This window comes from Scyliorhinus torazame, chromosome 12, assembly GCF_047496885.1.
Source record: "Scyliorhinus torazame isolate Kashiwa2021f chromosome 12, sScyTor2.1, whole genome shotgun sequence".
Classification (NCBI taxonomy): Eukaryota; Metazoa; Chordata; class Chondrichthyes; order Carcharhiniformes; family Scyliorhinidae; genus Scyliorhinus; species Scyliorhinus torazame.
Window position 1 is genome coordinate 223,412,341 of NC_092718.1, and position 13,600 is coordinate 223,425,940.

General features: G+C 56.4%; 1 long non-coding RNA gene across 1 annotated transcript in view; it reads right to left on the bottom strand.

The window, feature by feature from the left end:
- Nucleotides 1–12,714, bottom strand: part of LOC140387026 (uncharacterized) — a 117,627-nt gene extending 104,913 nt beyond the window's left edge. Inside the window, exon 1 of the long non-coding RNA XR_011933733.1 lies at nucleotides 12,679–12,714. This is a non-coding gene — a long non-coding RNA (uncharacterized lncRNA). The remainder of the gene's footprint in view (nucleotides 1–12,678) is intronic.
- Nucleotides 12,715–13,600: the final 886 nt, after the last annotated feature.

Consider the following 13,600-nt stretch of genomic DNA (forward strand, 5'->3'; position numbering starts at 1 on the left):
CAAGGACAGGGATGGGAAATTGTGTGTGGAGTCTGAAGAGATAGGCGAGATACTAAATGAATATTTTTCGTCAGTATTCACTCAGGAAAAAGACAATGTTGTGGAGGAGAATGCTGAGCCCCAGGCTAATAGAATAGATGGCATTGAGGTACGTAGGGAAGAGGTGTTGGCAATTCTGGACAGGCTGAAAATAGATAAGTCCCTGGGACCTGATGGGATTTATCCTAGGATTCTCTGGGAGGCCAGGGAAGAGATTGCTGGACCTTTGGCTTTGATTTTTACGTCATCATTGGCTACAGGAATAGTGCCAGAGGACTGGAGGACAGCAAATGTGGTCCCTTTGTTCAAAAAGGGGAGCAGAGACAACCCCGGCAACTATAGACCGGTGAGCCTCACGTCTGTAGTGGGTAAAGTCTTGGAGGGGATTATAAGAGACAAGATTTATAATCATCTAGATAGGAATAATATGATCAGGGATAGTCAGCATGGCTTTGTGAAGGGTAGGTCATGCCTCACAAACCTTATTGAGTTCTTTGAGAAGGTGACTGAACAGGTAGACGAGGGTAGAGCAGTTGATGTGGTGTATATGGATTTCAGCAAAGCGTTGATAAGGTTCCCCACGGTAGGCTATTGCAAAAAATACGGAGGCTGGGGATTGAGGGTGATTTAGAGATGTGGATCAGAAATTGGCTAGCTGAAAGAAGACAGAGGGTGGTGGTTGATGGGAAATGTTCAGAATGGAGTACAGTCACAAGTGGAGTACCACAAGGATCTGTTCTGGGGCCGTTGCTGTTTGTCATTTTTATCAATGACCTAGAGGAAGGCGCAGAAGGGTGGGTGAGTAAATTTGCAGACGATACTAAAGTCGGTGGTGTTGTCGATAGTGTGGAAGGATGTAGCAGGTTACAGAGGGATATAGATAAGCTGCAGAGCTGGGCTGAGAGGTGGCAAATGGAGTTTAATGTAGAGAAGTGTGAGGTGATTCACTTTGGAAGGAATAACAGGAATGCGGAATATTTGGCTAATGGTAAAGTTCTTGAAAGTGTGGATGAGCAGAGGGATCTAGGTGTCCATGTACATAGATCCCTGAAAGTTGCCACCCAGGTTGATAGGGTTGTGAAGAAGGCCTATGGAGTGTTGGCCTTTATTGGTAGAGGGATTGAGTTCCGGAGTCGGGAGGTCATGTTGCAGCTGTACAGAACTCTGGTACGGCCGCATTTGGAGTATTGCGTACAGTTCTGGTCACCGCATTATAGGAAGGACGTGGAGGCTTTGGAGCGGGTGCAGTGGAGATTTACCAGGATGTTGCCTGGTATGGAGGGAAAATCTTATGAGGAAAGGCTGATGGACTTGAGGTTGTTTTCGTTGGAGAGAAGAAGGTTAAGAGGAGACTTAATGGAGGCATACAAAATGATCAGGGGGTTGGATAGGGTGGACAGTGAGAGCCTTCTCCCGCGGATGGATATGGCTGGCACGAGGGGACATAACTTTAAACTGAGGGGTAATAGATATAGGACAGAGGTCAGAGGTAGGTTCTTTATGCAAAGAGTAGTGAGGCCATGGGATGCCCTACCTGCTACAGTAGTGAACTCGCCAACATTGAGGGCATTTAAATGTTTATTGGATAAACATATGGATGATAATGGCATAGTGTAGGTTAGATGGCTTTTGTTTCGGTGCAACATCGTGGGCCGAAGGGCCTGTACTGCGCTGTATTGTTCTATGTTCTATGTTCTATGACTCTCAATGGGGTACGGGTCCCACACACACTGACTCTCACTGGGGTACAGGTCCCACACACACTGACTCTCACTGGGGTATAGGTTCCACACACACTGACTCTCACTGGGGTACGTGTCCCACACACACTGACTCTCACTGGGGTACGGGTTCCACACACACTGACTCTCACTGGGGTACGGTTCGCACACACACTGACTCTCACTGGGGTACGGGTTCCACACACACTGACTCTCACTGGGGTGCGTGTCCCACACACACTGACTCTCACTGGGGTACGGGTTCCAAACACACTGACTCTCACTGGGGTACGGGTCCCCCACACACTGACTCTCACTGGAGTACGGGTCCCCCACACACTGACTCTCACTGGGGTACGGGTTCCACACACACTGACTCTCACTGGGGTACAGGTCCCACACACACTGACTCTCACTGGGGTACGGGTCCCACACACACTGACTCTCACTGGGGTACGGGTCCCACACACACTGACTCTCACTGAGGTACGGGTCCCACACACACTGACTCTCACTGGGGTACGGGTCCCACACACACTGACCCTCACTGGGGTACGGGTCCCACACACACTGACTCTCACTGGGGTACGGGCCCCACACAAACTGACTCTCACTGGGGTACGGGTCCCACACACACTGACTCTCACTGGGGTACGGGTCCCACACACACTGACTCTCACTGGGGTACGGGTCCCACACACACTGACTCTCACTGGGGTACGGGTCCCACACGCACTGACTCTCACTGGGGTACGGGTCCCACACACACTGACTCTCACTGGGGTACGGGCCCCACACACACTGACTCTCACTGGGGTATGGGTCCCACACACACTGACTCTCACTGGGGTATGGGTCCCACACACACTGACTCTCACTGGGGTACGGGTCCCACACACACTGACTCTCACTGGGGTAAGGGTCCCACACACACTGAGTCTCACTGGGGTACGGGTCTCGCACACACTGATTCTCACTGAGGTACGGGTCCCACACACACTGACCCTCACTGGGGTACGGGTCCCACACACACTGATTCTCACTGAGGTACGGGTCCCACACACACTGACCCTCACTGGGGTATGGGTCCCACACACGCTGACTCTCACTGGGGTACGGGTCCCACACACACTGACTCTCACTGGGGTACGAGTTAGACACACACTGACTCTCACTGGGGTACGGGTCCCACACACACTGACTCTCACTGGGGTACGGGTCCCACACACACTGACTCTCACTGAGGTACGGGTCCCACACACACTGACTCTCACTGGGGTACGGGTCCCACACACACTGACTCTCACTGGGGTACGGGTCCCACACACACTGACTCTCACTGGGGTACGGGCCCCACACACACTGACTCTCACTGGGGTACGGGACCCACACACACTGACTCTCACTGGGGTACGGGTCCCACACACACTGACTCTCACTGGGGTACGGGTCCCACACACACTGACTCTCACTGGGGTACGGGTCCCACACGCACTGACTCTCACTGGGGTACGTGTCCCACACACACTGACTCTCACTGGGGTACGGGCCCCACACACACTGACTCTCACTGGGGTATGGGTCCCACACACACTGACTCTCACTGGGGTATGGGTCCCACACACACTGACTCTCACTGGGGTACGGGTCCCACACTCACTGACTCTCACTGGGGTAAGGGTCCCACACACACTGAGTCTCACTGGGGTACGGGTCTCGCACACACTGATTCTCACTGAGGTACGGGTCCCACACACACTGACCCTCACTGGGGTACGGGTCCCACACACGCTGACTCTCACTGGGGTACGGGCCCCACACACACTGACACTCACTGGGGTACAGGTCTCACACACACTGACTCTCACTGGGGTACGGGTCCCACACGCACTGACTCTCACTGGGGTACGGGTCCCACACACACTGACTCTCACTGGGGTACGGGTCCCACACACACTGACTCTCACTGGGGTACGAGTTAGACACACACTGACTCTCACTGGGGTACGGGTCCCACACACACTGACTCTCACTGGGGTACGGGTCCCACACACACTGACTCTCACTGAGGTACGGGTCCCACACACACTGACTCTCACTGGGGTACGGGTCCCACACACACTGACTCTCACTGGGGTACGGGTCCCACACACACTGACTCTCACTGGGGTACGGGCCCCACACACACTGACTCTCACTGGGGTACGGGTCCCACACACACTGACTCTCACTGGGGTACGGGTCCCACACACACTGACTCTCACTGGGGTACGGGTCCCACACACACTGACTCTCACTGGGGTACGGGTCCCACACGCACTGACTCTCACTGGGGTACGTGTCCCACACACACTGACTCTCACTGGGGTACGGGCCCCACACACACTGACTCTCACTGGGGTATGGGTCCCACACACACTGACTCTCACTGGGGTATGGGTCCCACACACACTGACTCTCACTGGGGTACGGGTCCCACACACACTGACTCTCACTGAGGTAAGGGTCCCACACACACTGACTCTCACTGGGGTATGGGTCCCACACACACTGACTCTCACTGGGGTATGGGTCCCACACACACTGACTCTCACTGGGGTACGGGTCCCACACTCACTGACTCTCACTGGGGTAAGGGTCCCACACACACTGAGTCTCACTGGGGTACGGGTCTCGCACACACTGATTCTCACTGAGGTACGGGTCCCACACACACTGACCCTCACTGGGGTACGGGTCCCACACACGCTGACTCTCACTGGGGTACGGGCCCCACACACACTGACACTCACTGGGGTACGGGTCCCACACACACTGACTCTCACTGGGGTACGGGTCCCACACGCACTGACTCTCACTGGGGTACGGGTCCCACACACACTGACTCTCACTGGGGTACGGGCCCCACACACACTGACTCTCACTGGGGTATGGGTCCCACACACACTGACTCTCACTGGGGTATGGGTCCCACACACACTGACTCTCACTGGGGTACGGGTCCCACACACACTGACTCTCACTGAGGTAAGGGTCCCACACACACTGACTCTCACTGGGGTAAGGGTCCCACACACACTGACTCTCACTGGGGTATGGGTTCCACACACACTGACTCTCACTGGGGTATGGGTCCCACACACACTGACTCTCACTGGGGTATGGGTCCCACACACACTGACTCTCACTGGGGTACGGGTCCCACACACACTGACCCTCACTGGGGTACGGGTCCCACACACACTGACTCTCACTGGGGTACGGGTCCCACACTCACACTGACTCTCACTGGGGTATGGGTCCCACACACACTGACTCTCACTGGGGTATGGGTCCCACACACACTGACTCTCACTGGGGTACGGGTCCCACACACACTGACTCTCACTGAGGTAAGGGTCCCACACACACTGACTCTCACTGGGGTAAGCGTCCCACACACACTGACTCTCACTGGGGTATGGGTTCCACACACACTGACTCTCACTGGGGTATGGGTCCCACACACACTGACTCTCACTGGGGTACGGGTCCCACACACACTGACTCTCACTGAGGTAAGGGTCCCACACACACTGACTCTCACTGGGGTAAGGGTCCCACACACACTGACTCTCACTGGGGTATGGGTTCCACACACACTGACTCTCACTGGGGTATGGGTCCCACACACACTGACTCTCACTGGGGTATGGGTCCCACACACACTGACTCTCACTGGGGTACGGGTCCCACACACACTGACCCTCACTGGGGTACGGGTCCCACACACACTGACTCTCACTGGGGTACGGGTCCCACACTCACACTGACTCTCACTGGGGTATGGGTCCCACACACACTGACTCTCACTGGGGTATGGGTTCCACACACACTGACTCTCACTGGGGTACGGGTCCCACACACACTGACTCTCACTGAGGTAAGGGTCCCACACACACTGACTCTCACTGGGGTAAGGGTCCCACACACACTGACTCTCACTGGGGTATGGGTTCCACACACACTGACTCTCACTGGGGTATGGGTCCCACACACACTGACTCTCACTGGGGTATGGGTCCCACACACACTGACTCTCACTGGGGTACGGGTCCCACACACACTGACCCTCACTGGGGTACGGGTCCCACACACGCTGACTCTCACAGGGGTACGGGTCCCACACACACTGACTCTCACTGGGGTACGAGTTAGACACACACTGACTCTCACTGGGGTACGGGTCCCACACACACTGACTCTCACTGGGGTACGGGTCCCACACACACTGACTCTCACTGAGGTACGGGTCCCACACACACTGACTCTCACTGGGGTACGGGTCCCACACACACTGACTCTCACTGGGGTACGGGTCCCACACACACTGACTCTCACTGGGGTACGGGCCCCACACACACTGACTCTCACTGGGGTACGGGTCCCACACACACTGACTCTCACTGGGGTACGGGTCCCACACACACTGACTCTCACTGGGGTACGGGCCCCACACACACTGACTCTCACTGGGGTACGGGTCCCACACACACTGACTCTCACTGGGGTACGGGTCCCACACACACTGACTCTCACTGGGGTACGGGTCCCACACACACTGACTCTCACTGGGGTACGGGTCCCACACGCACTGACTCTCACTGGGGTACGTGTCCCACACACACTGACTCTCACTGGGGTACGGGCCCCACACACACTGACTCTCACTGGGGTATGGGTCCCACACACACTGACTCTCACTGGGGTATGGGTCCCACACACACTGACTCTCACTGGGGTACGGGTCCCACACTCACTGACTCTCACTGGGGTAAGGGTCCCACACACACTGAGTCTCACTGGGGTACGGGTCTCGCACACACTGATTCTCACTGAGGTACGGGTCCCACACACACTGACCCTCACTGGGGTACGGGTCCCACACACGCTGACTCTCACTGGGGTACGGGCCCCACACACACTGACACTCACTGGGGTACAGGTCCCACACACACTGACTCTCACTGGGGTACGGGTCCCACACGCACTGACTCTCACTGGGGTACTGGTCCCACACACACTGACTCTCACTGGGGTACGGGTCCCACACACACTGACTCTCACTGGGGTACGAGTTAGACACACACTGACTCTCACTGGGTACGGGTCCCACACACACTGACTCTCACTGGGGTACGGGTCCCACACACACTGACTCTCACTGAGGTATGGGTCCCACACACACTGACTCTCACTGGGGTACGGGTCCCACACACACTGACTCTCACTGGGGTACGGGCCCCACACACACTGACTCTCACTGGGGTACGGGTCCCACACACACTGACTCTCACTGGGGTACGGGTCCCACACACACTGACTCTCACTGGGGTACGGGTCCCACACACACTGACTCTCACTGGGGTACGGGTCCCACACGCACTGACTCTCACTGGGGTACGTGTCCCACACACACTGACTCTCACTGGGGTACGGGCCCCACACACACTGACTGTCACTGGGGTATGGGTCCCACACACACTGACTCTCACTGGGGTATGGGTCCCACACACACTGACTCTCACTGGGGTACGGGTCCCACACACACTGACTCTCACTGAGGTAAGGGTCCCACACACACTGACTCTCACTGGGGTATGGGTCCCACACACACTGACTCTCACTGGGGTATGGGTCCCACACACACTGACTCTCACTGGGGTACGGGTCCCACACTCACTGACTCTCACTGGGGTAAGGGTCCCACACACACTGAGTCTCACTGGGGTACGGGTCTCGCACACACTGATTCTCACTGAGGTACGGGTCCCACACACACTGACCCTCACTGGGGTACGGGTCCCACACACGCTGACTCTCACTGGGGTACGGGCCCCACACACACTGACACTCACTGGGGTACGGGTCCCACACACACTGACTCTCACTGGGGTACGGGTCCCACACGCACTGACTCTCACTGGGGTACGGGTCCCACACACACTGACTCTCACTGGGGTACGGGCCCCACACACACTGACTCTCACTGGGGTATGGGTCCCACACACACTGACTCTCACTGGGGTATGGGTCCCACACACACTGACTCTCACTGGGGTACGGGTCCCACACACACTGACTCTCACTGAGGTAAGGGTCCCACACACACTGACTCTCACTGGGGTAAGGGTCCCACACACACTGACTCTCACTGGGGTATGGGTTCCACACACACTGACTCTCACTGGGGTATGGGTCCCACACACACTGACTCTCACTGGGGTATGGGTCCCACACACACTGACTCTCACTGGGGTACGGGTCCCACACACACTGACCCTCACTGGGGTACGGGTCCCACACACACTGACTCTCACTGGGGTACGGGTCCCACACTCACACTGACTCTCACTGGGGTATGGGTCCCACACACACTGACTCTTACTGGGGTATGGGTCCCACACACACTGACTCTCACTGGGGTACGGGTCCCACACACACTGACTCTCACTGAGGTAAGGGTCCCACACACACTGACTCTCACTGGGGTAAGCGTCCCACACACACTGACTCTCACTGGGGTATGGGTTCCACACACACTGACTCTCACTGGGGTATGGGTCCCACACACACTGACTCTCACTGGGGTACGGGTCCCACACACACTGACTCTCACTGAGGTAAGGGTCCCACACACACTGACTCTCACTGGGGTAAGGGTCCCACACACACTGACTCTCACTGGGGTATGGGTTCCACACACACTGACTCTCACTGGGGTATGGGTCCCACACACACTGACTCTCACTGGGGTATGGGTCCCACACACACTGACTCTCACTGGGGTACGGGTCCCACACACACTGACCCTCACTGGGGTACGGGTCCCACACACACTGACTCTCACTGGGGTACGGGTCCCACACTCACACTGACTCTCACTGGGGTATGGGTCCCACACACACTGACTCTCACTGGGGTATGGGTCCCACACACACTGACTCTCACTGGGGTACGGGTCCCACACACACTGACTCTGACTGAGGTAAGGGTCCCACACACACTGACTCTCACTGGGGTAAGGGTCCCACACACACTGACTCTCACTGGGGTATGGGTTCCACACACACTGACTCTCACTGGGGTATGGGTCCCACACACACTGACTCTCACTGGGGTATGGGTCCCACACACACTGACTCTCACTGGGGTACGGGTCCCACACACACTGACCCTCACTGGGGTACGGGTCCCACACACGCTGACTCTCACTGGGGTACGGGTCCCACACACACTGACTCTCACTGTGGTACGAGTTAGACACACACTGACTCTCACTGGGGTACGGGTCCCACACACACTGACTCTCACTGGGGTACGGGTCCCACACACACTGACTCTCACTGAGGTACGGGTCCCACACACACTGACTCTCACTGGGGTACGGGTCCCACACACACTGACTCTCACTGGGGTACGGGTCCCACACACACTGACTCTCACTGGGGTACGGGCCCCACACACACTGACTCTCACTGGGGTACGGGTCCCACACACACTGACTCTCACTGGGGTACGGGTCCCACACACACTGACTCTCACTGGGGTACGGGTCCCACACACACTGACTCTCACTGGGGTACGGGTCCCACACGCACTGACTCTCACTGGGGTACGTGTCCCACACACACTGACTCTCACTGGGGTACGGGCCCCACACACACTGACTCTCACTGGGGTATGGGTCCCACACACACTGACTCTCACTGGGGTATGGGTCCCACACACACTGACTCTCACTGGGGTACGGGTCCCACACTCACTGACTCTCACTGGGGTAAGGGTCCCACACACACTGAGTCTCACTGGGGTACGAGTAAGACACACACTGACTCTCACTGGGGTACGGGTCCCACACACACTGACTCTCACTGGGGTACGGGTCCCACACACACTGACTCTCACTGAGGTACGGGTCCCACACACACTGACTCTCACTGGGGTACGGGTCCCACACACACTGACTCTCACTGGGGTACGGGTCCCACACACACTGACTCTCACTGGGGTACGGGCCCCACACACACTGACTCTCACTGGGGTACGGGTCCCACACACACTGACTCTCACTGGGGTACGGGTCCCACACACACTGACTCTCACTGGGGTACGGGTCCCACACGCACTGACTCTCACTGGGGTACGTGTCCCACACACACTGACTCTCACTGGGGTACGGGCCCCACACACACTGACTCTCACTGGGGTATGGGTCCCACACACACTGACTCTCACTGGGGTATGGGTCCCACACACACTGACTCTCACTGGGGTACGGGCCCCACACACACTGACTCTCACTGGGGTACGGGTCCCACACACACTGACTCTCACTGGGGTACGGGTCCCACACACACTGACTCTCACTGGGGTACGGGTCCCACACACACTGACTCTCACTGGGGTACGGGTCCCACACGCACTGACTCTCACTGGGGTATGGGTCCCACACACACTGACTCTCACTGGGGTATGGGTCCCACACACACTGACTCTCACTGGGGTACGGGTCCCACACACACTGACTCTCACTGAGGTAAGGGTCCCACACACACTGACTCTCACTGGGGTAAGGGTCCCACACACACTGACTCTCACTGGGGTATGGGTTCCACACACACTGACTCTCACTGGGGTATGGGTCCCACACACACTGACTCTCACTGGGGTACGGGTCCCACACACACTGACTCTCACTGGGGTACGGGTCCCACACACACTGACTCTCACTGAGGTACGGGTCCCACACACACTGACTCTCACTGGGGTACGGGTCCCACACACACTGACTCTCACTGGGGTACGGGTCCCACACACACTGACTCTCACTGGGGTACGGGCCCCACACACACTGACTCTCACTGGGGTACGGGTCCCACACACACTGACTCTCACTGGGGTACGGGTCCCACACACACTGACTCTCACTGGGGTACGGGTCCCACACGCACTGACTCTCACTGGGGTACGTGTCCCACACACACTGACTCTCACTGGGGTACGGGCCCCACACACACTGACTCTCACTGGGGTATGGGTCCCACACACACTGACTCTCACTGGGGTACGGGTCCCACACACACTGACTCTCACTGGGGTACGGGCCCCACACACACTGACTCTCACTGGGGTACGGGTCCCACACACACTGACTCTCACTGGGGTACGGGTCCCACACACACTGACTCTCACTGGGGTACGGGTCCCACACACACTGACTCTCACTGGGGTACGGGTCCCACACGCACTGACTCTCACTGGGGTATGGGTCCCACACACACTGACTCTCACTGGGGTATGGGTCCCACACACACTGACTCTCACTGGGGTACGGGTCCCACACACACTGACTCTCACTGAGGTAAGGGTCCCACACACACTGACTCTCACTGGGGTAAGGGTCCCACACACACTGACTCTCACTGGGGTATGGGTTCCACACACACTGACTCTCACTGGGGTATGGGTCCCACACACACTGACTCTCACTGGGGTATGGGTCCCACACACACTGACTCTCACTGGGGTACGGGTCCCACACACACTGACCCTCACTGGGGTACGGGTCCCACACACACTGACTCTCACTGGGGTACGGGTCCCACACTCACACTGACTCTCACTGGGGTATGGGTCCCACACACACTGACTCTCACTGGCGTATGGGTCCCACACACACTGACTCTCACTGGGGTACGGGTCCCACACACACTGACTCTCACTGAGGTAAGGGTCCCACACACACTGACTCTCACTGGAGTAAGGGTCCCACACACACTGACTCTCACTGGGGTATGGGTTCCACACACACTGACTCTCACTGTGGTATGGGTCCCACACACACACTGACTCTCACTGGGGTACGCGTCCCACACACACTGACTCTCACTGAGGTAAGGGTCCCACACACACTGACTCTCACTGGGGTAAGGGTCCCACACACACTGACTCTCACTGGGGTATGGGTTCCACACACACTGACTCTCACTGGGGTATGGGTCCCACACACACTGACTCTCACTGGGGTATGGGTCCCACACACACTGACTCTCACTGGGGTACGGGTCCCACACACACTGACCCTCACTGGGGTACGGGTCCCACACACACTGACTCTCACTGGGGTACGGGTCCCACACACACTGACTCTCACTGGGGTACGGGTCCCACACACACTGACTCTCACTGGGGTACGGGTCCCACACACACTGACTCTCACTGGGGTACGGGTCCCACACACACTGACTCTCACTGGGGTACGGGTCCCACACACACTGACTCTCACTGGGGTACGGGTCCCACACACACTGACTCTCACTGGGGTACGGGTTCCACACACACACTGACTCTCACTGGGGTACGGGTCCCACTCACACTGACTCTCACTGGGGTACGGGCCCCACACACACTGACTCTCACTGGGGTATGGGTCCCACACACACTGACTCTCACTGGGGTACGGGTTCCACACACACTGACTCTCACTCGGGTATGGGTCCCACACACACTGACTCTCACTGGGGTACGGGTCCCACACACACTGACTCTCACTGGGGTGGCCCTCATTGAGTGCTTGTTGCACAGTCGAATATTGCACTGACAGTCTGTCACTGCAGCTTTGTGTTAAAGGTCGTGTGCTATTATTTGGAATGTTTTCTTCACACCACTTCAATAAAATAGATTTTTAAAATTCATTCATCTCCTGCCTGTCTGTGGGAACTTGCTGAGCGCAGTGTTGTCTGCTGCCTTTCCTACGTTCCAACAATGACACACTTCATCAAAATGAATCGGCCGAGAAACACTTTGAGAGACCCTGGGGATGGCAAAGGCTCGGAATAAATCCCACATCATTTCTTTCTGGCATCTGTTACTTAACATTAATTAAGCAATGGATTTACACCCAAGGCCTTGTGTTAATCTGTTCTTCTGTCCTCCATGGCTCTGGCCTGACGGTGCTGGAGTTCGCTTGACTTATCAGAGAATCATTATTGCTGCTCATGGTCTGAATTCTAACAGTCCATAAAAGCAAAATGATGCGGATACTGGAATCTGAATAAAAACAGAAAAATGGCGGTATAACCCAGCACGTCTGGCAGGATCTCCGCCGAGAGAAAGTAGAGTTAATGTTTCCAGCGTTTTCTGCTTTTGTAACTGACATCCCATATGTGACTTCACGCTAAGGCTCCAGGGACAAATGATCTATTCTGTTCAGATGGAGCCGCACTGTAATCCTGTGTCGCCATCTGCTGGTTCAACCATCAAACAGCCACATTTATTCAGACACATCACACCGGGAAGGTTGGCGGAGTTTGCAACAGATAGTCTGTGATGAGTGCTGCGTTAGCCATTTTCCTGGCCATTACTTCAACTTTCCATACATTGGAACAATCATTACACCTTCAAATAACCCATGGGGAAGTGAGATGAGGGAGAAAGGAATAACAGGATGTGCTAATAGAGTTAGAAGAAGAGGATGGAGGAGTTTGTGTGGAGCAGAAACGGCAACATGACCAGTTGTGATGAATGGCCTGTTTCTGAGTTGTACACTTGATTTAAAAAAAATTTTTTCTCCATGTACCCAATTCAATTTTTCCAATTAAGGGGCAATTTAGCGTGGCCAATCCACCTAGCCTGCACATCTTTGGATTGTGGGGGCGAAACCCACGCAAACACGGGGAGAATGTGCAAACTCCACACGGACAGTGACCCCGAGATGGGATTGAGCCCGGGACCTCGGCGCCATGAGGCAGCAGTGCTAACCCACTGCGCCACCGTGCTGCCCCCTGGATTAATCGTCC